This window comes from Channa argus, chromosome 11, assembly GCF_033026475.1.
Source record: "Channa argus isolate prfri chromosome 11, Channa argus male v1.0, whole genome shotgun sequence".
In the NCBI taxonomy this organism is placed as follows: domain Eukaryota; kingdom Metazoa; phylum Chordata; class Actinopteri; order Anabantiformes; family Channidae; genus Channa; species Channa argus.
In genome coordinates, this window is record NC_090207.1 from 22905009 (window position 1) to 22932302 (window position 27294).

General features: G+C 37.2%; 1 protein-coding gene across 1 annotated transcript in view; it reads left to right on the forward strand.

Annotated features, from left to right (window-relative positions):
- The first annotated feature begins 19053 nt into the window (after positions 1-19053).
- The window catches only part of LOC137136646 (neuropeptide FF receptor 1-like), a 30596-nt gene continuing 22355 nt past the window's right edge, over positions 19054-27294 (forward strand). Inside the window, exon 1 of the mRNA XM_067522239.1 lies at positions 19054-19260. The gene's annotated coding sequence lies outside the window, so the exon portion shown is untranslated. The remainder of the gene's footprint in view (positions 19261-27294) is intronic.

Consider the following 27294-nt stretch of genomic DNA (forward strand, 5'->3'; position numbering starts at 1 on the left):
ACTGTTTTAATGCCAGTGTTTAATTTTTTAACATAGGCTTTGTTTTCAGTGCCAATGGGAAATATTAAAGTCCCTGTTCTGGCTCAAATGCAGACCGTTTATGCTTCAGTCAGACTGAAGAAGCTGCTTGGATGAGTAGTGAAACATTTCTAAACAGGGAAAGAAGTCCAGTTGATCTTTGGATCAGCATCTGTAGTGTTGAAGGAGGAACCCCTTCCCTAAAGCAGAAAAATCCACAGTCAAGGCAAAGTCTGTGTAAAGTTATCCATTGTTCGAAAAGTGCCTGGGAATACAAGCTGGGACTGTGTTCGGAAGAAATCTGTGGACTTTGACCCCAAACCTGCCAGTACTGCTAATGCTTTATCTATTGACACCTTATATCGCATTGACTTCATTTTTCCCTCTCATTTCGAGGTAGGGCAGACGGCACCTCCATCTCACAGTCATTCTGCTGCAATTTCCCATTAGCCCAATCCCCAAAAAGCTTTGCAGCTCCTTTGACCCCTTGAAAGTTTCTGACACACCTTTTCCGGCAGTCTTCAATTCCTGCACCTAGAAATTAAGCTGTGAAAGTATCCATTCTGCTTCTCTGCTGATATTTTTAAAATATGTGCATGGGCTAAAAAAAGACCAGATTTACTTGAAAAATACAGATTTGAACTCATTTGTAGAATTTAAATTGGAATGTAATTCACCTCAATACCATATGTTTAAATAACTATAATTGAGAAGGTAAAGTATTTATGACATTGTGTCCCTAAAATAAAATCAGCAGTGACATGCATTCGCCTTTTTACTTTACTAGAACGCAGTAAAAATGGAACACTAAATATCTAAAGCACAAATTATATTGGAAAGTTGTGTTAAAAGCAAGTGATTTACATCAAAACAAAGAGGGAAGAAAGAATTCGAATTTTGGCTTAGTTAATAGAGCGATCATCTACAGATGCAAAAAAGTTTTTTAAAATTTCCTGGTTTTCTGCATAAATTGGTCATGAAATGTGATCTGACTTTAACCAAAGTATGAAATATCAACAAACACAATATTTATAAGTCTGTAAGTCTGCATCAGGCACTGGAGCGCTGCATAAAGTGGAAGGAAGAATGAATCCAGCGCAATGTCAGACAATTTAAAACTAAAACCTACTACATTCAGTCAAAAAGCTAAAAATTAAAAGTTAGTAGTTCCTTCAACAATTCAGTGATTCAAAGCACAAAGCAAAGTCAGCTCAGGAATGGTTTAATAAGAATTAGGAGAATGTTTTACCATGACCTTTTTAGTCCCTATAATAAATTACATGTTATGAATAATGGGCTCAGAGGGCACCTAAAGAGGTTGGAGGTTATAAATGCAAAGGGAGGACATACAAAGTATTACAGGACAGATATTATTTTTATTATTTTACTACAACTTTTTGTTAAATACAATCCATTAAATATTATGTTGAATAAAGTGTTTTACTCTTTTTGCTAGTTCACAGTAAGGGATTAAAAATGTACCAATGTTTCCCCATGGGTGTTAGTAGTTAAAAAAAAAAAAAAGAGAATAGACTTGAAAAATGCAGTATTTTGTGACTCCAAATACAAATGTCAAATGCCTGTTTGATGCGTCTGCATCCTCCAAGTGCTGGAGGGAACGTAAAGAAATGTATGCAAATTTCACCCAAATATTCTGTTCTGTTCTGCCAAATGTTACATTTTTACTTGAATAACGTAAAAAACAAAAATAGAAAGCACTGGGAAAATCTCTGTGGAACTAGTGGTAGTTTTGTTGATTTTATTTGTGACAATGTGATCGGACAAAAGGACAAAGGTTTACTGAGATTATTACGAGTAATCTCTTTCAAAATAATGACAAAAACTGGGAGCAGCAACAATGCCTCAGCATAGATACACAGTATGAGTCAAGCAGATTAAAAACATGAAGGAAAGCACTTATAAACTCTCACATACTATTGAATAAATTGGGAAAAAATGCTTTGCTGAATAAAGTGAAACCACTGAGGTACTGTTCTATTGTAAATGAAATGTATATGTATTATGTATCAGCCGTCTTCATGGTGTTTTCAATTTTAGCCAAAGTCAGAATCCGTTCGGCAAACACACCACTCTCAAGGTCTTCAAACATCCTAAATACCATGTTAAATACCTTGAGCATCCATGGTCCACTTGTAGCACAGCTTATGTCAGAAAGGACCAGATTCACATTATGTGTTTAACAACAGACATCAATCTAGATGGGAGATGTCCATAGTGTTCCTGAATGTTTGTTCAACAAATGATTTTATAGGTTGGCTTTTTGTTGAAGTTATTGTAGGAGGTGCTCAAAATACATCCCTGCTTCCCTGACTTTATTAACAACAGTTTTTTTAACCATCTGGATGATGACATTGCAAATGTTGGTGCTCATGCCCTTTGAAAGAAGCATGACAAGGACTTTCCCCTTCTGTCCTTCCTCTCTTTCTCCCAATTCACTCCCATCTTTTGGTTAGTGACAAATAGCAATTGTGAATACAATGGCTACAAAACTGGCAACACCTGGGGCGACTGTGGCGCAGGAAGGTAGAGTGGTCCAAACAAAACAAAAGAAACACTGTCGATAAGTAAACTCTCACATAACATCAAAAAAATACAAAATAAAAGGAAAAAAAATAAACCAAATAAAACAGGTTATTGCTGAGAAGAACATATTTTCTTAATTGCATTCCTCTCATATATATTTAGTCCAAATATTCATATAAATCTCAATTTTTTCTTATCTGTACAAGTGAGGTATAGCTCATTCTTATGTTCGTATGTAGACTTCCCAAAGTATTAACGTCTTTATTGCTACATTACCTCAGGTAGTACCAGTTGGATTTTAAACATAGTATGACATACTCAGGAATTACAGTTTTAAACAAAATCATTTCACGGTAAATGTACTACCTGTGTTCCATACAACACATTTATGCAATGTCATAATTTCTTGTAACCTATTGTTTTGTGGTAAGTTTTGGTTGATCAGCATTCAGATTTATTTGTGAAAACCATTTACAATATACTCTACTACTAAGGTAAGCTTTTCAAATCGGTTGCCCCCCCCCCCCACGTAAAATATACTTCACATTGTACTGCATTAACATTAAATATATTTTCACTTGCAGCAGTGCACTTTTGAAACAATGTAATCCTCCCTCCATCCTTAGCAAATGCCAGCAGAGGCTGCTTCAAAGGATACAGAAAAGGGTCAGTGGTCTTAGCTATTCAATTGCACCAGGGTGATCTGATCCTGATAACACTTGCTTACTATGTTTTCTAGGTCCCTTGTTTGCAAATTGCTGCCTTCTACTGGTGAATCAGTTTCATTGTTAGCTTCACCCAAAGGTAAATGACTTACCTGTAATTTCATCGCCTGGGGCACCACCTGCTGGAGGGGTTGCTGCTGCAAGCTGCTGCCCTCAAAAAAAAAAAAATAAAAATAAAAATTTAAAAATCAAACAAGAAATTAAATAGAATAAATAACAGTAGTAATTTGCAGCCCCATCAGGTGCCCTTTCTTCCTGCTGTCTTAAAATTAAAAACAGTGCGGATGTCAGGTAGTGGCACCTATTGACAAACCTCAACAAAAAGTTAATTGCTGGGGTGCAGGCAGAACTGACCGGGAAGAAACTGAACTAGCTGGTAAAGAGGAGCAGCTCTGTCCTGGGCTGCCCACTGGACTCTGTGGAGGAGGTTCTGAGAAGAGGATGTTAGTCAAACAGACATCCATCATGAACAATACCTCTCACCTGCTCTATCTGACACTGGAGGCTATGTGCAGCCCCTTCAGTGGCAGACTGATACACCCTCATTGTACTGCAGATCTGCCAGTTCCACCGCTGTAAGAATGTACAAAGCAACAGCTAAGCTATGTTGTCATGCTTGAGTACTGTCAATTCTTTTGGCTGTGTGTAAATAAATACTTTTGTATATACATTGTATATTCCAATTTTACATTTTTGTAAGTACTTTACTTACTTACACCATACTTTACACCAGAATTCGTTTTGGTGGCACTTGGTGGCTGGGCAGGGCCACTCCCATTGGGGTGGGATTCAAACCTGCCACCTTCTGCATCCCAACCCAATTCTTTACCACTGATCTACCAGGGCCCCTTTTACAAAGCCTGATGCATATTTCTTTAGCTACAATTTAAATAATGTCTTAAAAATGAAGACCTCTCTGTGATAAGATGAGTCGGGTGCATAATTCCCTGTCTGGCACTAAACACGACATTAGCTTTTCCTTGAAACACACTGACAACATGTACAGTAGGCCAAAGCTGGGGTGGAGCCTAATGACAGCCTCAGCACCCCCATATTTCCTTAATTGGTAAAGATAATGGAGAACTGGCTGCACTAACTAAAGTAAGACATGGACACATACAAACTAAATGAAGAACTAAATGAATCTAAATCCCAGTCACGTTCTGTTGGGGCTGAAGTTGAGCATGAAGAAGTGATGAATTCAACAGCTTCATTATTCAGTATAAACTGGAGTTAAATACGTATAAAACCTCTGCAGCCAAGCTGCACCAGCCTGTGCAGGTAAGTTAACTCAGTGCAGCCACTGATTGTTCACATTTCTCTGTTGTTACATTCAGTAACTCTGCTGATGTTGGCTCACAGGGTGTTGACATCAAATTGTTAATATTCTGTGGTTGTGTGGACTTGGTGATCTAGCAAATGTTAGCTCGTTGCTTATAAGCTTAATTTAAATCCAGAGACATGAGCATTGATGAACCTAATGAACATTATGTTTTTAGTGGGTAAGTTACCTTTGAGGAGCAAAATGAACTTTATCATTTGTATTCTGAAGATCACATGGTACAAAACTCTGTCCACTGAGGTGGTACCATACTTTTTTATGCCATTTAAACAACAAGTTTTTCAGTGGTTCCGCACAGACTGCAATGCCTGGGAACAGTCCTAGAAGAAAAAAAAAGCAAATAGTAACATTTACTCCAATTAAATTTGGTCCTTATGCCTTTGCTGTAGACCCTTTGAACTTTCAGTACACAGACGTGGAAACAAAGTGAAATCAAGAACAATACACTGTGTTAGCAAGACAAGACACAAAAGTGTTTACCTAGTCCCCTTCCACGAAGTCTTTAAATCAGCTCCCTTCTAGCTAAAAATCAGTACAGTTCTATTAACATTAAATTGCAGTGGCTGAAAAGCACAGATGATTATGACTCACAGTCCTCTTCAGACCGTTCTTACACAGCTTTTTACACTTAATTGTGGTCTCTAAAAATAAATATCGCTAACAGCTGCTCTTTTGGAAAGTTTAAGATGACAGCACAGAGGTTGAGGGGTGAGACTAGCAGTCTGTTGAAATTGCACCTCTTTTGGCCAAGAGAACCTGTCTGCAGACACAAAGATTCTTCTTGCGGAATCTCATTAGACCTACTAGATTAACAGCTCACCCATAACATTCTGTGTAGATCTTTTAGGCAAAAACTGCATGTTCCAATCTTCATCATGCACGGCAAACATGTTGAATGTGATTGCAGTTATTTACATTCATTTCTGGTGGCCCTGGTTCTGTTACAGGCTGACGACAAGCGACCCTTAAACCCAGGCTGGTGCAACACATTTACTGTGAAATGCTACTGTACCAACACAGTTGCCTATATGCTAAACACGAGTAGCCATCAGCAATATTCATATCCTGCTATCACTCTGTACTGAACTAAGGCCCAGGTCTTAACCATCTCCAGCACACTTGTTGTTAAACTACATCTTTCCAAGAGAGCTCAAAATATGTTCAGCAATTTATTATGTTATTTTTAAATACCTTTCAGAGTTACTTTCTGCTCACTCTTCTCTTTACTTCTGTGTGTCTCTATACAAATGTGTCTCCAATACAAATAACGTAATGGACATGTCCTTGAGAGCCTTGAGAGCAACCAATGACTGAGGCAAATTCCTTTTATGTGTTCCATACTTAGGCAATAAATCTGATTCTGAATCTGATTCTGAAATTTTGTCCGCGGAAGAACCCAGGCAACTATTGCTGTAGACTGTCTCTCATCCAATACTCTTTCAGTGGAGTCACAGGTGTCTGGGTGGCCTCCCTCACTAGTCCCTCACATTATTGCACAGTCATTCAGTTTTTGAAGACAACCTGCTCTCAGCAGATATAAGCATCTGTCATGTTCCTTGCATTTTTTAATAATTTTACTTTACTCTGAAAGATTTTTCTGTTTATCGGTTTATGATTTGTGCATTTCAGGAAGTGTTCTTTTCTCTTTATGGTTTACTTTTTGATCAGGATACCGATTCACCAGTAACTGGACATGCCGGCAGGTGTTCAGATGTATTTCTATTACTAATCGCTAATATTCTATTACTAATATTCACTGTACACATTTAACTAAATATGACTTCTAAAACCAGACGGCTGCACAAGTGATGACTTAGCTGAGTGTCGTGAAACGGGTTAAGTAATGAATTCTGTAGCGTCCAGGCAGCATTTTAAAGCCTTACTGATGGTCTGATAATAGTTTATTTTCTTTATCCTTTTCCTCAAACCAACGTAAGAGCTACACAAAGTAAACACAGACATAACAATAATTTCAAACCATATTAGACCGTTAATACGTCGTATAGCAGTTTTACGTTAAGCTAACATAAAGACAATTTAGCAACTTAATCAACACAAAATTCAAATGTCTTACAAATTTATATAAATCATAACCAACATTGTTAACACTTTCAACTGGAGCTAAACACAAAAAGACACAATCCGTAACCGTCTCCTTAATGTCTTTAGTCTCGTTTTATTTCTCCGTCTGTTACCTTTAACTGTCTTCTTACCGTTGTTAAGCTTCGTTCTTTTTTATGTGTTGGCTGTCCTTTCAAAATAAAACGCATCCGTCTTACAGGAAGTTATAAAATAAAAGCCACAAAACAAATCAAAGGTTTGAACTAGGCACATTATCAGGAGAAAAACATTGTAAGGACGTTACACATTCATTTATTTTCTGTATTATATTTTTAGAAATCTGTTTTTACTTTCACATGCAAAAGCATATTTGTATTTTCTGTTGATTAGTGCAAATAAATCAACTGATTGGTGGACAACAATAGGGGAACATGTCCAGTTTTACACACACTGTAGAAGTAAAGCAGGCTGTACTGTATCATCATTTAAATACGCATAATAATAATATGATTCTATGTATACTGGATTTCCAAAATCACATGTGTTAGAACATGTTTCTTGGCTGCTTGGTCTGTCCTTTGTTCCTGTTTAATCTTTGCTGCTGATGTGTTGGGAAAACCATACATTTCACTACCTGTACAAGCTGCTGGTGAAATAACATTTTGTCCTTGCATGAAAAACATTTTACTCCCAGCAGCAGCGAAATACAGAAGATAATGGAATTAGAATGAGCCAAAAGTTCCAGTTACCAGTTACCACGTTAAATAGATTTTTGATGGACACATTATGCATCAAAAATTAAAATCCAATAATATAACATTAGCATTACTCTGAGAATGGGTCAGTTTGCATAATGAGTAATCAACTTTTGCTCATAATACAAAACAGGGGGAGGAAACAGTGTCCACTTATAGTGGCCAACCAGCAATGTCATGCCATACACCAGCAAAAGTTTCCAATTCCCTTTAGTGATCTGACTTCTCAGACAGAAGTCAGATTCATGTTGATCATTTTAACTATTAACTATATATATTTTTTTTACATATTACAAATCCTACACCAAACATTACTAAAATAAATCAAATCACACACATTCCCTTTTGTCTGTTTTCTTTACTTAAATACATTCGTTAAACTTTCTGGCATTTCATTTTTTCAGATTGGTCAACACTGGGAGAGAGAGAAAAAAGAGAAACGAATTATGGTAATGTGAAAACTGTGTGCATTGTTTTAGTCTGATTGGCACCATGTCGTCAAACTAGAGTCAGAAAACTCTCTACCAGTAGAAACCATTTGGAAACTCTGCACAATAAGTGCAGCTTTTGCCAACTGCTTTGCCACAGGCAGAGTTGCAAAAGCGGTGACTAGTTGTTATGCAAGGCTAAAACTACACTGCACACAAGCTCCTGCTAGGATACAATAATATTTAAATGTAATATACGAGGAATCTTTGAGGCGTTGACTCCGCTGTGATGTCATCATTTTCGTAAGAGAATGTCAGGCCTCAAGCAGTGAAGCAATTTCCCTGCTGGACTGCAAAAACTGTGATGGATTAAGATGAGAAAATATAGTTGTTGTATTCAGTATGTTCTTTATATGAGCCCAGCTTTAGTGGATTATTCAAGAGAGTCTGTAAATATCCATAGAGGTGGTGGGTGCTTTGGTATCAATCCTATTGACACTATTTTCGTAAAACAAAACATTATTAATTTTAAACAAATGTTGGTATCGATATTGTGGGGATCAATATTTAATCAATATGCAATCTGTGGTCCTCAGTGGTTTGTTTGTTAGTCATGTTGCTGTATGTTCTTTGTGGGTGAAAATAAACAGTTGCTCTGCACCTTATCTCGGCTTCTGGCTTCCTACTTAACCTGACGTTCATCTTAACACTCAATGCAGAGGAAATGCAGTGATAATTAATTAGTGGATCAGTTGCCTGATCTCATGTGTCTTGTTTATGCACATTTGTATTAAATAGGAATGTGAAGGACATGTGTGGCAATTCATTACTTTATTGTATTCATCCTCAGGACCAGGGGAAAGGACTTTTTTCCATTCCACAAGCCAAATAAGTCCCCTGATGCTGATGCTGGGATTGGAGTATCTATAAGATCTATAGTTATATATAAGTCACCTGTTAACAATGTGTGGGGTTTAAACCATGTTTCCAAGAACTCATATTAGCTTACATATGAATATGTCCCCTCTTCAGAAGTAGCTTGAAGCAATGAAAATCCTGTTTAAAGGTGAATTTGTATGCAACACACATTCTTGCATTTCACACCTTTTTTTCTAACCGCCAGCCACTAACTCTGGCAGCCCCCGAAATATCATATTGTTAAACAAGGCTCTAAACAAAACTAGCTCCAAGAACAGAGAGAAGTGATCTGGTTTGTCCAAAAACATGGCATGGGTTAAAATTAAAAGCACGGATGCCTCTTTATGCTGGATCGTGGCATGAATACGAAAAAAACATATCAAGCTGCTTTCTACCCTCTGCTCACTGTCCTAATCAGTGGATGCAGAAACTGGTTCTGAACACACGCATCAAGAAGACAAAGAGACCAGTGGGTGAGATCAGTGCATGTCTGGACAACCTCACTCACCCCCTCTGATGTACTGTGGCACAAACTCATTCAGCTACAGACTAATTCCACTAAAAAGCAAGCTGGAGCACCTTAGGCAGCCTTTTGTGCCCACGAATGTATGACTGTACAAAAAGACCTGTGCAGCCTCCAAACAATAACACTAACAACAACACCTCATTGTCACACTTCAAAGACCGACAGTATAGAAAAGTTTAAGTTACCTCACATTTTGTTAGGTATGTGCTCAGCCTCCTTTAGTGGTTGCAAAGGGCTACTGGCTTACCTTTGTTTGGCTAAAATGTTATTTGCATAATTCCAGCTTGATGGAGATGGAGCAATGGTCAGACAGGATTCCTCCACTGACCGACTCTGGCAGCAGCACGGCCCTACAGCGGTGACAGAAAGTCAAAACCTAGCTTCCAAGTTGGTTCCTCACAACACAGATTTCAGCACGGCATGATGTCAACTTCAGCATCTTTATTGAATTTTTAATGTTTAACTGTTGTTTTCTCTCTTTTACTTTAATATTCCTATTTTGTTTGCCTACTTTGTTATTATGACTCAAATTGTGCCTTCCTCTTTACTTTTGACTGTTCTGGCGCAACAGCTGAATTTCCCCCTTGGGATAAAAGGAGTTTTCCTATCTTAAATCAACATATTGAAAAATCCAAAATAGCAAACTGCTCTGAATGAAGTATCTGTACTACCAGCATTGACACTATTACAAATTCTGTTCAGGCAGGTGTTCAGCAGCATCGTTCTTGTTTAGTTCAGTTCGGTTAATGACACCCAGAAGGCTCAACAGTGTGTTCACACATATCAGACATGCTGGGGCATTCAGACATTATCCAGACTTTTTCTGGGGGGGTGTATGTGTGAACACAGACACCAAAGTCTGTCATCCCTGACATAACCTGGATTTTACCCAGACAGCTTCTTAGTGCAAATTCCAGGTTATCTCCAACTGAGCTGAATTGTGAGTAGAAGAGGTAAAACTCTGGAGAATTCACCATGAGTAAGTTGGGGGGTTAGGAAACGAACACAACAACAATGTTGAACTGGAAGGATAACGAAATTCGTGAACTTCTGTCATTAAGGGCAAACCTGGAAATTATCAAACAAAACCAAGGAACAGCACAAGATTCTGTGGTGTTGTAGTATTTCTTCACAAGTGACAACGCATCTCACACGGACTATCTCCCGATGTTGGTGAAAAATGCAGTCAAGTGCTCTAAATGATTATTAAAATAGATGGCAATTTACTGTAGGTGTGACTGATCCTATCTGCACCTTTACTCACCTAAAACACTTTCTCAGGGTCGACAAAGTTCGCGTTCCAAAAAGTTGTTATTTTTTTAATTAGGGATCAAAGTAATGAATGGGACAAATACATTGACCTGCATTAAGAGATGGTGTTCTTTGAAGTCTGCGAACATATTTCATATTCCTCCCTTGTCAGCTGCTCTGCCTCCACAAAGTCAATATCCATTCTGAAGGACAACCTCTGTTTCATTTTTAGAATGTCCAAAGTAATCTCATGCTGCTGATTTTATTTTGTCTTCTTGGGGATGGAAATCAGTGAGATCAGCCTTGCTTCTCTGCCATTATCTCAACTGCATGCGTGCATGTAGCTCCAGTCTGACAGGCATACGCAGGTACGCAGTATTTCTGATACCAGTAACAACCATTGGGCTTGTTAGACACTTTCTTATTGTATAATAAAATTGAGATTATTTTCAACTTCTGAATTCCAAGTCCAAGCTGAGTCTTTAAAGGTCAAATCTCATGTTAAGAAGCAAGTTTTTGTGACTTTAGTGTCACTCGAGTGTAAGTTGCAGACTGGAGTTCCCAGCTCTGACACCTACACAACTCCATTCCTATCTACCCAATTTTAAAATTCTATCAAAGAGACCAGCCAGGTTTACTGTTCAGGAAGAATTAGACCTCTTGTTAGCAGCATGCTGCTCACCCCACAAAACATTTCAAATAACCCAGTCAGCTGCTGTTGCTTTGCTCCAAGTAGGCATTGAAGTGTGTCCATGCTGGAGATCCCTTAAGATCTACCTGCACTCGTGGAGCATCCTTTAGGTTCTACTTCCCTCTCCTGTTCTTTATCAAATCTTAATGTCCTGAAAATTTTTTATCACTAACCCCTTGACTGTGACTGGTACTGTAAAAGAATCAAATGCTTCTGATAATAGGCTAAGTGGTACAGAACCAGAATCATTTTCTAAACCTAATACCATACACAAGTCTCTATTTTGCCAGAATTTGATAACGATATTGAGTGTGAACTCCAAGCTTTCAGAAAAACCTTGCATGCTGACTTTCTTTACTGAGGTGTAGATAAGCTTCTTTTTTGCAGGGTAGCTTGACAATTGTTGTGCCACTATACTGTAGAAAAATGCTACTTTCTATAATCAGAAGGAAAATTGGCATTGATTGCCCCACATCCATCAAATCTCCACACCCCAGGAAAAGGTGCTTTCTGCAGTCTACTTTTATGATCCTCCACAAAATCTATGATATTTTTTAGCTCTGGGTTGGATGCTGGCCTCGATGGTGTAACTGCTAAGGTCCACGTGTCTTAATGTCCCTGCTTTTTGTCGGGGGCCACATCTACTGGTAGACCTACCATGAGGACAGACAGGTAGGCCTGCTGCAGTTATGTGGCATGTGCTGTAACCATTTGGCTACTAGTGCTCCCCCTGTGACAGTTTTCTCCCTCTTAAATAGTAAACTTATCTTATGACTGCCCCAGCTCCCTTTTCACATAGATTTTCAGAATTTCTCTTTTCCTTAAACTTACCAAGACTAAAGGTCACTAAAGACCTCACCGCCCTTTTTCTCACCAACTGTAGCTTTTCTCCACTGCTTTCTGAGCAGCTTTTGTTCTTAAACAACCATGTTTATCTCTTGCTGCCACTTTGAATTTACTATTTTTACTGCTGCATTGCTCCTCCTTTCAGAACCTCCAAACCTTTTTCACAGTATATTCATAAATCCCATCTACCAATTTCTCCAGCTTCTGCCCCACTGTCGTTTTCCAGAGCAGCTACCAGATCTAACTGTTGCCAGTAACCTTTTCACTAGCCCTAAGCCAGTTCACTTTGGGTTTCTGCCATATGCTCTTGTCTTTCTTTGGCTGCATACCTTTTCTGCTACCTGTCTATTTTTTTTTCTGGAAATAAAAAACAAACAAACATAAACGCCTTCTGTGGTGAGTCACCTCTCCATCAGCTGTTACTTATTCCAAAGCTGAAACTTTACTTGCATGTCATATGACAGCCTTAAACAAAAAGTGAGAGTGTTAATTATGAGCGGCACAGTGTGAAAAAGCATTTACAAAACCACAGCCCTGACCTTCATTAGATCATGAATATTTTGCACTGCATTTATTAGCAATTTAAAATCACAGGTTTTTTCAATACTCTAACCTCTCATTCCAGTTCTGCATATGTATTTCACAGATGATACCTGCCAGGTTATTCTCTCACAAATTCAGGCTTTTATCATCATGTTCTGAATGTATATTTATAGTGTGTGAAATCATTGTAGTCTAATGATTTTATTTTGTTGTGTTGAATAACAGAATAACTTCTTAGTTTGTACAGTTTTTATGTTTCATTTATGTTCATTGTATTTATGTTCTTGTTAATTTGAGTCATCCAAGAAACTCTTGAAAGAAGATTTATCTAAATATTGAATATGCTAATGAGGGTTTCTTGTAGTGGTTAGGGTATCGATCTAAATATCAGTAATATTGGTACCAATGTTGGTATTGATATTGACCGATACCAGTGTAATGAGATCTATACTTTAGCTTCAGTTACTCTCCTGCACTGCTTCTATGGGAATACTTTTGAACATTTAACAGTTTTCAGTTGAATATCTATAATTACATTTCAGATATCAAGAAATAGTGTATGATTATTCAAATGCATATTACAAGATATCTAACACTGCATTCTGACAAGTAGGAATGAACATTTAATATATCTATATCTTTCAACTAGTCACACAGAACAGCCTGTTCTCATTCCTGAGGCATCAAAAGCGTTTCTTTGTCCAGTCCTTTTGCAGTACATGCTGATGCTTAGGGTACCGGTTGGTAATTGATGCTCAGAGCTTTCAGTGTAGTACAATGGAAAGCCAGATCCATTTATGACGACTAAAGCAATGACGTAGTATATCAGGTGAAACCTTAGAAAAATCTGTCTACCATAGGGTCAGAGGTGTGACCTAACTGTCTCTTTCTCAGCTCTGATAGAGCTGAAACTAAATTAAGTTAGCTGTAGCTCATTTAATACCCGTATCCCCCCCTTCTGCTGGCTTATCGCTGCCTCATCCTAACACGTAGTTCGTAAAGTTTGAGTCAAGATAAGATAATAAGTTCTCATACGCAGTGGGACTAAATAAATCTGATGTGGAACACCTGTATGAGCAAACCTCACAGAGGAAAACAGAACAACTTTAAGATGAAATAATGAAAATATTCTTGCCTGAGACCCATTTAATGTGTCCTTGCATGTTTTATTCATAACATATTTTCAAAACCCATTTTTGTTTCATTTTTTAATCTTGCATTGTTCATTTTCATTTTTACTCATTATCCCTGCCTCCTGTTGTCACAGTCTTCCACTGACACTAACAGGTGAACTCAGATATGTAAAATATATTTTAAAGGTTGTAATCAGTTGCTCAATATTTATTATTCATTCTGGAACGAAGTGCTGACCCTTTCATCAACTGGACTTACTGATTGCCAGGGGGATGCATTTCCCCCTTGTACTTGGAATTCTCCTGCATTTTTTAACGTCTGACTGCTGTATGAATGCACACGTTGTCTGTGCTCATCCGCCAGTCATGGTATCTGACAGTCCATTAAAAATAAACATACAGGGCATCAGCAACAGAGATAAGGGTGAATGGTGAGATGAGGAAGCTTCAAATCCATTGACTGTTTATGTAGAAGCTTCTGTTCCACCCACACTGGAGGGAAAATACAACAAAGCAGCTTTCGAGGAAAATACTTTGAAAATTGATTATTGTTGTAAAGGATAATTACAGGCAAACACAGAAGTTAAGAAAGACGATTGTATTGATTGACATTGTTGAGGTTATGTGTGCTTTGATAAAATATGCCTCTCAGCTGCAAGTAATAAAGTTATGCCCTGTGAAAGGACATCTGAAAGGCAGGGGACATGGTGGAGGGGGTCGTCAGTCTGTTGCAGGGCTGCACAGGAAAACAATTTTTATTGATGTAACCTCTGTCAAATGTGATTAGGTGAGAGCCCAGTGTGTAGATTCATGCTATGCAATGTTGATTTAAAAGCAATACCTCGATAACTTATTTAGCTCTGCTGTTGTGTCGTCTGTTATGTCTGTTCTCTGATTTTGGGGCCAAAAGTGTCCTCGGTGGGCAAAACCAATATCATTTCTGTGGAAAACTTCTACGACACAGTCTGACTCACAAATATTAGGAAGAGGAAATTTAACATAGAGAGGTGCTGACGTGGAGACACTGAGAACAACAGGATACCAATGTTTCCACTTTGAAAAAAGATGTGAGCACCCCAAACACAACAGGTGCAGCTGCTGTCAACGCACAGCAATGTCAACTGAGGCAGAACAGATGCTGCGATGAATTATACTACAGGAGCTGCATGATGGGAGAGACAGTGATGAACTTTTATTTATAACCTCTCAACTTCTCAGCTCACCTGAGATCCAGAATGTGGGACACTTTACGTAGCATGGACAGAATTAGCTGGAACAGACACCACGCCACAGCTGGTCTCTGTGATACACTTCTGTTAGATTGGGATCATCTATTACACACCTTCACATAAATGCCTTAAAACATGTGAGAGTTATTTTTCATGTCAGTATTCTGCTACAGTATGAGTAGCACGAGAAGCTGAAACTAGTGCACAAGCTTCATTTCAAAAATGTTAAAAAGTGAATCTCATTTTCATTTTCTGGAGCACATTTTTGAAAAAAGACACCGACATCTTTTGTGACGATGGGCAGTGGTTGGGCTCACTGATGTATTTATAATAGTTCTCAGACAACAAGGGAATATGTCACACACACAAAAAAAGCTAAAATCAGATAAGATTCACAGATCGTCTGGTAAGCAGAGGCGCTTTTTAAACTATGTACAGGACTGACTGTGTGCAAAGTTTGCAATGACACGACCAGTCTGTGCCTCCATAAGAGGACCTCGACTCTTACAGAAATTTGGCCAGTGTACTATGAATCACTATGGTCTTTTACTGTAAGTTATTGTGCTATGTGCAGTGTTGTGTGCTGTATTGAATTTTCCATTCTATTGAATTTTCTTCTATTGAATTTTCCATATCTCAAGAATAGCAGCATTTATTTTGCCTTGCCTTTTGCGGGACAAAATTGCAGACCTTATCTTTCAATATATTGAAACCTGTAATTCCCGGTATTCCTACTTGTGTCCTTTATTATAAAAACCAGAGCTGAATTCCAACTGATTTTACTTTTAAACTTGCATTGTTAGTTAAACACTTTGAGAATGTGGTTGGCCGTGTTTATGTAGACAATAGCCAGATCAATTTTAATAAGAATTTTATTAAAATGTCTCGACGACATTACAAAATGAATCACATCCAGTGTCCGTTAACTGTTGCAGATTGTGACTCCTGAAATCACAGAAACGCTTGGTTATTATTCCCACAAATTTACGTGGTAATGGGGAAATCGATTTGACATTAGTAAAAAAAAACTCAATTGGTGAATTCTCTTCATAACAATCTCAGAAATCAAGTTGTTTCTGTCACTTGGAAACTGTTATTCATGCCTTCTTGTTGTCTCACCTTGATTGCTATAACGCACTCCTCACTGTCTGCTGCAAGGAAAACCAAACAAGAAAAAAACCCCAAAACAATTAGTACAAAATGCAGCCTGCTGGATTTTCAAAGGTGCCAAAGAACATCACACGTATTGATGCCAAAGAACAAATGTGTGCTTTTCTGTCTTATCAAAATGCTTCCTGACCTTTTTTTACAGATCTTTTACCATCAGTGGATCTCATGTCCCTATTTTTAAAACTTCTTCTTCCTCCGGCGCCCATAAATTGCTCCAGTCTCCATGTTTAGGATTGAAGGTTGATGTTTGGGAAAAGATCAGCAATGATACTCGAGAGCATCCTTTACAGAAGTGTTTCGCACGACGCTGCAGCTGATCAGACTGACACTGTAGGAAACTGCAGCACATCACCAGCAGTTTCATACTGACATATACAAATCGTAAATAAAACAGAAGCAATGGGGGACCCAAATTTTTATTTTATGTCATTTTAGATCCACCATCTGGTTCAAGTCTTAGATCTGTGTTAACTGTCTATCTATTGATATATAGCCAAGAGCAATCAGAAACTTACACTGGGTTTCTCTTTAGTATCTGCTATTTCCTAGTATGAATATCACTGTTATTGACATGACAAGAGTCGGATGTCTTTCAGCAAATATGCTATTTTAGTTGTTTTCATAATTTCCAGAGACTGAACAATCCTGTTTAGCATAAATGTAGGACTGCAATGTATTTATGTTATTCACATCTGATCTAATGATGCATTTCTCCAAATTAATAATCAAATCCTCTTAAAAAATTAATTTACAAACAGAAAACCAATAAATGTACAAACAAATGATCAGTTTATTGAATAAATTAACACACCGCTGTTGTTAAACAGTGAAATACAGAAGGCAGCTTTTAAAAAATCAGCAAATGTTTATATTCAAACTTACAGGCTTATAAAGACAAAACACACTGTGCAGACAGTGGGACCTATGAGTCCTAATTATTATTTGGACAGTGTGTTTTTGTACAAATACAGACATCAGTAAAACTAAATTGACCACAGTAACTTCAAAGTCTGATGCACTGTTGATCCAGCTGAGCCTGACGGTTTTGAAAAAAGGACGTCTCATGTCTCTAATAGCACATTTCCACTCTCTTTGTATCTTTTCCTTGAATGACTCCAATGGTCTTTATTGGGAGGGACTAAGACACACGCAAAAGAAACAAGGGACATCGATGCAATTAAGGGAATTATATTTACCTACATTTCTTTGTGTTTTCCTTTTGTTCCATGGAGAGTTTTAAACTTCCTTTTCAAATTGCTCTACAAAGATATATATATATATCATTGTTATTTATTTGTTATTTATTCAATTATATATTCAATTGTTAGAGCAAGAAGGAGAAAACAAATTATCATTTGTGTTTTTTATTGATTTTCAGAAAGCTGGGTAAATAGAGGTCTCCAGCATAGACTTTTATCCTCAGGAGCTGATGGAAAGTTTTATAAAGCTAGTAAGTCTTTATATTGAGCACCAGTTGCCTGTTTTCTAAAAAATTAGATAAAAACAGTTTGGGACTCATTTAGTATATGTAAATTATTTGGCATGTCAAAGAAATTGTGTAAGTTGATGGTTAAGGCAGATGACATGCTCATTATGACTTAACGTCATAATGATTCTTCTTAAGAAGAAGAAGATTTGCAGAAAATGCTTAATATTGGGGTTGATTGGAGATTAATAGCAAAGTAGGACAAAACCCAAGTAGTGCATTTTAGGCAGAAATCAGTGTTGGGAAGTAATGATATAGTTTGAACTTGGTTAAAATGTGTTGTTATATGTTGACAGTATTTGGGTTTTTTCTTAGATGAGCATCTCACTTTTGTCAGTGTTAGTTAATTCAGCAGGTACAATAGACCACAGAGATCAATGCTCAATACTTTATTTGCAACACTCCAAGTCCTGTGTGTGTCCAGATTATGCGTCTGGCTTTTCATGAATGGGCAAAATGTAACACAATACATAGTCCATAAATTTGCACCAGTTTTGGCTAGTTAGTGGGGCTCACTCAAAAATGTTTTACTTGGGATCAGAAATCTTTGTTCTCTTGATTTATTTTTTGTTTTTCCAAATAGACTACAGTGTAGTAAATGTGTTGAACCTTATGTTAAGCAGAATTAAGGCAGAGATCCTTGTGTGCACAGTCTTGTTCAGATACTTTACTTTAGCTATAGAAACAGATCAGATCAGCTGTCGCTCCAGGGAGAAAATGAAGCTGTACATTTTATCTTTGGCTGTCTCCTCACTTGGGTCCTGATACACACCCTCACACAGTCTATATTATGGTTTAAGGGCTCTGCTTTTTTCTACATTAGTGAGGTAGAATTCTGTTTTAGGATCTTTGTATGTGTCACAGTTTATCTAGCCTGAAATAGAAGATGGAGTTTTTGTTCATAAAATAACAATGTTTTGTTGGAGTTTGTTGACTCGAGGTAGTTGAGTCCAAATCAAAAACAAACAAATGATTTGAGTTACATATTTAAAGAAATGAAGGAAAGCTGACAGATGCAGCCACAGCAGCGAACAAACCCCTGGCTTGAAAAACACGGATGTTGCAGGTGGTTCTAATTTGTCAGCTGATTGCGTTCACCTGTGTAATTAAGATTTTGCTCAAAACTAACCATTTATTACATGACCAGATGTTCACTGGTTACGTGAAATACAAGTCAAAATAGAATTATTATTTTTTTAAATACCGCTCTATATATTGACTATATGAAAAGAAATTATGAAATGTGTAGACGTTATTGGAATTGTACCTCTGTCTGAAGTCACGATCACGTCTCGTGCTCCTCTGTGGACACTAATTAGGTTACATAGCGCGCGCCTCCACGCGCCATGAGCGCTCTCCTCCGTACGCGCAGACAGAGCGGCGACTCTGTGGTAGAGCACAGTCGCTTCTATACCGGAAACTTCACACTTTAAATCCAGACTTTTAACGCCATTTTTAACTGTTCGTGTGAATATTCCAAGTCGGTTTCTGGACCAGCGTGGAGGACGCGGAGCACCTGTGGCTTCTTCATTCTCTGATTCTCAACACGCGGCTCTTGACGTCTGCGAGTTAAGGCGCTTTGAAAAGCACAGAGGTAGGTCATTTTTATGTTTCAGATACATATTTGGCTTTTTATGCAACGTCTTTCTCATCCACAGTATGTGGACTTACAGTAACTGGGCTTTGATCTTATTGCCAGAAAGAAATCAGTGTTTTGTTTTAAAGGACGCGGCGCGTTCAAGACAGTTAAATAAAAGTTTTTTTTAAAAAAAACATTAAAGTTGCAGCTTTTGGTCAAATCCACCATGTCCCCCCCATTTTCTCTCAAATAAATAAAGAAATTTGGGGAAATTCAGTGAACTATCGAAATTAGGTGCATTTATTTTATTTTATTTATTTATTTTTTTTATTGTTGAAAAGAGTATTGATTTGATTGAGACTTTGGCTTTATCATCGGGAGTTGGAGAATAAATGGCTTTTCCTCATTTCTTTAATGTAATATTTTAACATGGTTTCATGAAGCATGGTTATATTATTTAAAAAGAGGGAGTAAAAAAGTATCCTTATAATTAAGTTAATAGTGTTATGCATGTTGGGGGGAGGGGGGATGCAAAGCAGTGCTGTCATTGTGCGTTCAGCTGCTTCAGTGCTACAGATAAGCAGCAGCATCTCCCCTTAAATTCTAAGCACAACATAAACAGTAGAAAACAGTCTTTTTGTTTGAGATAAGAGGCTGTTTTGTCCACAATTACACAAGAAGCTTTAATCAAGTGTGCAGCTAGCAGCACCTCACCCGTTTATGGCAAATGCCAACAGCTGCAAACAGAGCATGAGCTTTTACCTAATCACTTACCAAAGGTCTTTGATTCAGGTGGGAAACATCTAGTCTTTTGACTTTGAATAGTAAAATCTTGATGGTAATTGAGTGTTAAAGACAGAATAGTAAATGGAGGTCCAAGCTAAACAATGCTTGGATCTACTGCAAGATTGTTGATAGTTGGATCATAAACTATTCTGGCCTTTAAAAAAAAAAAAGTATTTTGTGCATTGATAATCCTTGCAGTCTCATGCTTGATTGATATGTCTCTCCTGAGAAAGTAGTGAGACTACAGACTGGATCTCACATCTCATCTCTCGTTTTTTTTTTTTTTTTAAGCATGCATCCTCAAAACCTCATGTACAGTTTTTTAGTAGGTTGAGGATGTCACACTTACTCTGATTTGAATACAGATCAGAAACTGATGACACATACAGGTCATTTGTCAAGAGAACTAACATTTTAGTCATTTTTTTAAAGCAGTTTCTCTGGTTGCAAAATAGCTTGAATACAGTCCCCACCAAAAGTACTGGAAAGATGAGGTCTATTCATTTGTTTGCTGTGCATTGAAGACACTTGGGTTGAAGCTCAAAAGTTGTGAATTTCAGTCTTTCTTACCTGGTATTTACATTGAAATACATTGCAAAACATCAAGCACAGCATCTTCTGTTTAAGATCACCCACACTTTAGGTTAGGAAAGGTACTGGAACATGTGACTGACAGAGTATTCTTGTTGCCCCGGTCTGTCCTGTGAGATTGATTGTTCAATCACTAAATCAATAAATGACTTAGTTTTAGCCTTGGGTTTTACCTGTGAAGACTGTATTCGTTGTTAAGAATTCAACATGGAGCCATCTATGGGAGAAAAGCTATTTTGAATTTGAGAAAAAATCTGAGGCATTGCACAAACATTGAAAATAGCCAGTACAACAATTTGGGATGTCCTGAGAAGGAATTAAATCACAGGTGTCCTGACCAAAAGACATGGGATATTAAATGAAAGCAACTGCTGACAGAAGCACTGAGAGATGTGCAACCTAATATTAAGGTTTATTTACTCTATGTTTGCTTTAAAATGATTTGCTTTAAATATATATACTTTGAGGTCAATTCCTTCATTTTTGTTGTAGACTGAAAACATTTGGGTTTGACATCGAAAGATGAATGAGACAAGAGATCAACATTTCAGCTTTTTATTTCCAGTTATCTCTGGATCTGATTCACAACTTAGAAGATGGCACCTTTTGTTTGAGTGTTGAGGAGATAGACTTAAAATAGATTAAAGTGAATAAGACTGAATATTTAGTTACAAATCCTTTGCTTGCAATAACTTGAACTGCAAACTTTTGCATTCTTCTTTTGTGATGCGCTCATCGCTGGAGAAATCTGGAGATTGACTTGACCAGGTTAAAACCTTTATCCTTGATGAACCTCTGTGTTGTTTTAGCAGTATGTTGTGGGTCATTATCTTGCTGTGTGATGAAGGATCTCCCGATCAGTTTGGTTGCATCTTTAAATTGGCAGACAAAATGTTTCTGTAGACTTCTGAGTTCATATTGCCATGTAGCCCAAGCCATGACATTACCTACACTATCTTTCACAGATGAGCATTGATGTTTTTGATCATGTCAATTAACCATCTGCTTGTAAATTTAAAAATAATAAAAAAAAAAAAAAAAGGTTGTGCTCCACCAAACTTGCAGAGACATCCAATGATTGCATGATGCCACTTTTTTTTGCAAACAAAGTACCATTACCCAAATGTCTATTGTTAGCAATACTGAGCTACAGAAAGGTACCTTTAATCCAGTATCCCTGAAAAGTATATGTCCCTATAAAACTGCAATGAGTGAGTTGTTTGTGTTATTTAAGCACAGCTAGAAAAAAGATCCTAATCAGGAAAATGTTGATGATTATATCTGAAAATATAAAACATTTGCATTGTATCAGTCTAATGTTAAAAAGGGACCTGCCCCATACTGTACAGATGCTGAACAGACTATTAGACTGATACTGGTGGTAGAGGGGTCGTTCAGCCTCAGCCAAAATGTCTACAAGGTTTCAACAGATGTTTATGTAGAGATTTTCAAAGGTTTATACACTTTTAATAGAAATAAGAAATAAAGATTCTTTACCTTTTTTGTGTCTCAAACATTTTTTATTCTCTACGTTTACATATAATCTAAACCAAGCTTAATTCAATTTAGCAGATTTTCCATTTTTCAGCCCACTACTGAAAAAATTCTTTTTGCTTTTGGTGCTTAGTCACTAATATGAGCTTTGAGCTACTTAAAGCTTTCTGCCATTTATAAACCACAATACAAATGGTAGAGCTTGTTCTCACGTGTGCCATCCACATTCAGATTCAAGCCTGAAAATTTTAAGAATAAAAGGGGTGGGGGTTTGGAACTGCATGCATGCATACGTACATCTTATTAGACTCAACCATTAAATAAGTTTTTGTTTCTCTCACTAACCTGAGTCGACAGTGACAAAGGAATGTATATAGTTAAAAAATATAAAATATCCTGCTGTTGTACATGTGGAGAAAATATAGTATTATCTACCGTCACAGACAAGTCTCACTGAGATTGAAATCATAAGATGTTGTGAGGTTACTGATGTTTCCTGTAATAAAGTTTTTGTGAAATCATTTGCATCTAAATGTGTTTTATAATAATATAGAGCTTATAGCTGTGCACTACAGAATAGCTCCTTTCTCAGTAAAATCCTCTGCAAGAGGCTTTTGTCAATGCCCCATCAGGACATTACTGGGCAGCCCCAGGGTTTAGTATCTGTTCAAAGAAAGAAACCAGTTCAATAAGGTTTCGGAAATACTGTGCTTTATAAAAAGGGTCAATTTTTTTTTTTAATGATCTCAATGTTTTAGCTTTTCATGTTAATATACGATGTGTGGTCAGCTTGTGCTCCCCCTCTTCACTTACTAAACTCACACACTGCTCATTATGGCAATTTTCATGAACAAGATGAAAACTGGCTTTGAGGCAGTAGAGTTTAGCATTTTTTAGGGTGTAAATGCTGCATCTGTATATTACAGGATTAGGAAGCCCTGGGGAGTGAATGGAGTAAATGTTTGAAAGGGCCTGTGCCCTTTATGAGCAACCCAGCATGATGTTGTTTGCAGTGCAGCCCAAACTTGACACCTCCATGTTGCCATATTTGGTTGGTCTTGCCACATAAGATGTTGAAAATTAACATTTTCAACCACAGAAATGTGCTAGTCCCAGACATCCCACTTCTCCAACAAATCAATAGAATCTCCCTGACACCTGCAAATCATGAATAATATCCTAGAAAATAGATATTTCTTCTCCTCTCGATGTAAGTGGACTTCTTGCTTGCTGCTGGTTGTGGACATGAAGAAAGTAGCGTGACCAGGCAGTCAGTGTGTCAGGGAGGCATTGTGGGACCTGTGCAGAGCATACGTTGGCTGTGTTTCTGAAGAGCTCAGAGCCTTAACCCACTCAAACACAGGGCAATAAAGAATTGCAGTTGCATCAGTTGTATTTCCTTTGAAATTTGCCCAGAGTGGGTCTGATAATGATGCTTTGTATCTGGACATCTGTAACACAAATGTCAAATGGTTTGCTGCTTCACGCCATCAACACCTGCTACAAAAAATAAGTGGTGTTCACCCAATTGTTCTAATCCATCCAATCTACACAGGTGTCCTTTAGGTGGACACCTGTGTGAGCCACCGTATAATATTATTAAGCACTGTGTAGTCATGGTAAATAATATTAAACATTGAGTGTGATGCTGCTAATGTGTAGAACCCTTACAATGGAACCCTTTGAATTTGTCATATGACCTATAGTAATATAATATCTTAAAACTAGATAAAGGGAATGCAGTTAATGAAATAAGACAGACTTAGTCATTTATTTATTTGTGGGGCCCCTGAAAGCACCTCCTGTTTGTGTCTACAGTCTGCTTATTAGGGTCAGGGCAGAGGGGTGATTGTTTTATTTGGAGGCTGCATAGGACTTATTACATTGTTTAAATGTTTATCATTCAACACGTTATCCTAGGAACTTGTATTATTTTTGAGAGATAACTTGTTGGCCTCAGCTTACAGTCAGGGTCACCCTCTGTCCTGTAACTGGTAATGCAATAAAAGGCTCATTTGACATTAACTAATTCATGAAGCTCTGTAATATATATTTTTTACAATTGATGAATAAAAAAGTTATTAAACACACTCAGTCTGGCAGGGAAAGTCGCGGAGGACTGAGAGGTGTAAACAGATCTCCTGTAGTGACTTGTAAAGGAATCAGCTGAAAGATGACACATTTTTAAACCAACAACCTGTCGATTTGTTAAGATTCTGGTTAAATATGTGGATTCAGAGCTGGATTACATTAAAATTTAATGTAGGGGGGATGAAAACTTACTTTCGCTTCAGCTCCTTGGCTACATTCTTGATAGACTGAGACCATTTCACCTACCATATAGGATAAAGACCATCACACATAAAGGCAAAAATTGTTTCCTACTGTTGTTTTGAAGGGCAAAGCTGGAGGAATTAGGAGGAGCCTGGTCTGATGAGAGGCTTTAAATACAGGACTCAGTTCAGGTGTGAACCTCTTTTCCCCTCAGCACAGTAGCAGAAAGTTGGGCTTCTCATTCAGATGGCAGTTTGTCTGTGTAAACTGTGAGTTTCGCTTTAGTTTCACACGATATTTATGTTGATTGTTACATATTGTTCATACATAATTGACTTAATTTATTTGACTTAAAATATATCATTTTAAACCTATAGCCTACATGTATACACTTTGTTTATCTTGCAAAAAGAAGCACAATTATAGTCATCCACTGACTACATTAAGCTACACCTGTCAACCTCCTACAATCAGTGAACAAGATTATTTGAATATTCCTGGTGCTCTGTGTGTGATCGTACCGTTATGTCCTACCTGGAATCCAGTAGCTATATACATCCACAGACAGTCCCACTACTAACAAATATTTTACAACTGTGAAAATGGCTTGGACAGAATTCATACGTTTAGTGATGGAATGCCACTGAATGTGTGGTTTGTTCAAGCACTTTGCAAATGTCTTTCTCTGCTGGGGAATCGGTTTTGTACTGCTGCGAACGGAGTGATTATTGCGTAACTCTGGCTGTGCTAAGATGCTGTAGCTGTTTAAAAAAAAAAAAGAGGCCATTTCATGACAAGGTGTCTCAAAATCTAAAACTTCTGATTTTTAACTTTAAAATTAATTGTTGGTTGGCTGAATTTCCAGTGAATGGCAGAAAATAAACTTAAGTAAAGAATATCTGACTTTGCTTTTGAGTTTTGATAAAAAAAATTAATAAAAAATAAATAAAAATAAATTCAAAAGGCCTAGACAAATTTGTTAGAAAAACATAAATTTTAGAATCATTCATCCTATTTAAATTGGTAAAAGTAGCCCTGCTGTTTGATTTGGCCTTTTATTGTATTATTAAAAACATTCAGCAAAATCAAACCCACTAGCTTTTCTTTTCAGTTTCAAGTTATTGAAACTGTTGAGTGCTTCAACAATTTTATCCACGTCTGAGAAACACAAACGTACAGTTCAGGCAAAACAAAATTTCACTAAAAGCAAATGTCACTGTCATAATCAGTAATAAATTCATATGAATTCACTGATAAAACCTATTTCATATTACTGTGCAACAATCTTTGTCCAAAACACCTGAGCTGTCAAATCCGATGCAAAAATAATTATAATGGTATGCTTGTACTGTGTGAGCTTGTTAAAATAGACTATAATCTGGGAACACAGATATACATCTGTAATTATGGCATTAAACCAAAGATTATACTAACGTATTACACTATGTATGTGCAAAGATAAATCCTTATCCCCTATTTTTTTGATGTCTTATCTGCAATGTCTTGTTTTATATCAATACATTTACAGACTTGATTTCTCTTTGACCTGAGGTCACGGCTTTAACTTTTGGGGCAAAAATGGCTGTTTAAAAATATCCTCAAATCTCCAATACAAAGTATGCAAAAGGCTAATGAAGGGCTCTCAAAACCCTTTGAAGCCACTGTTAATGCTAACCTCCCCAGGGCTTCATAAATGTTCGTTCTAATGCAGATGGTAGAGGTTGAGATCTCAAAACATGTTACCTGCTGTTGGCTCTTGAGGGGAGGTCAGCATAAAGACCAACAACATTAGGCTTCATTCTCTGTGGAATGTGAAAATCTGTACAGATGTTTTTTCTTAAAGCTATGCTAATGACAAAGAAAATGTTAACGTCTTCATGACCTCCACACTTTGTTAATGCATAGCCTCACAGAGCCTTAACAGTAAATTTTTAGTTCTAAAAACGTACAATTAAGAAAAAATTCTAAAGGTTTTTACTTGGTTAAACCTTAAAGGTCTCATATTGCAATGCTGAGTGTGTTTAATTGGTATATCATTGGATTCTATCATCTTTCACGTGACAGAGCTCATATAATTGGTAAAATGACCATAAATTACTAAAACAGTGCTAATGGTGTGTATGAGATTTCTGTCTAAAGAGGACAATTTACAAGCCTTTAAAAAGAATAAATGTCACATAGCTGCATTGCTTCATAGTCCACTGGTTAGTGTTAATAGGGGAACTGTTCTTAAACCTTCTACAGAAGATTTCTATGAAAACACTGACAAAATGAGAGAAAGTGACTGTCAGACCTGTGTGTAACACATTTCTGCAGTGTGCTTGTTAATATTCAGAGTGGTAGCTCACAAAAGTGTTCACCTAAAGGCACAAACCTGAGACAGACTAATGCCAGCTCTCCCTCTGGAAGTTGAAGAAATGTCATTTGCGTCAGAAGACACATACAGGATGTTATGAGATTTATTAGAATATTAATTTTTAAAGAATCTGACTCTGTTAATTTAAAGGCTCCAAATTCAGAAAAAGCCCAGTTGATTTTGAGCCTGTCATGTAGTTTTTGATCTGTACTCCATGGTCATCAGAACAAAAATCTGATAAAAGGGCAAAGAGTTCCTTTGGATTGTGTTGAATATTCCTCTTAAAAATGGAACAGTTCCCTCAACGATTGTTCTGTGTAGAAATCTTTCAGCTTCTTTGGTCAGAAGTTGATTAATGTGGTTAGAGAGTCTGGATGTGAAGAAATGTGTTTTGAAAAGCTAGTACATGGTGTTTATACAATTGCTAGGTTACTACTGTAACTTGATTAGAAATTTTAAATGGAAGCTTCAAAATCCATTTTTAAAATATACATTGGTTTTCTTATTCTACCTTCAACAGTTTCTATTGATTGGCAGCATGTGTTCCC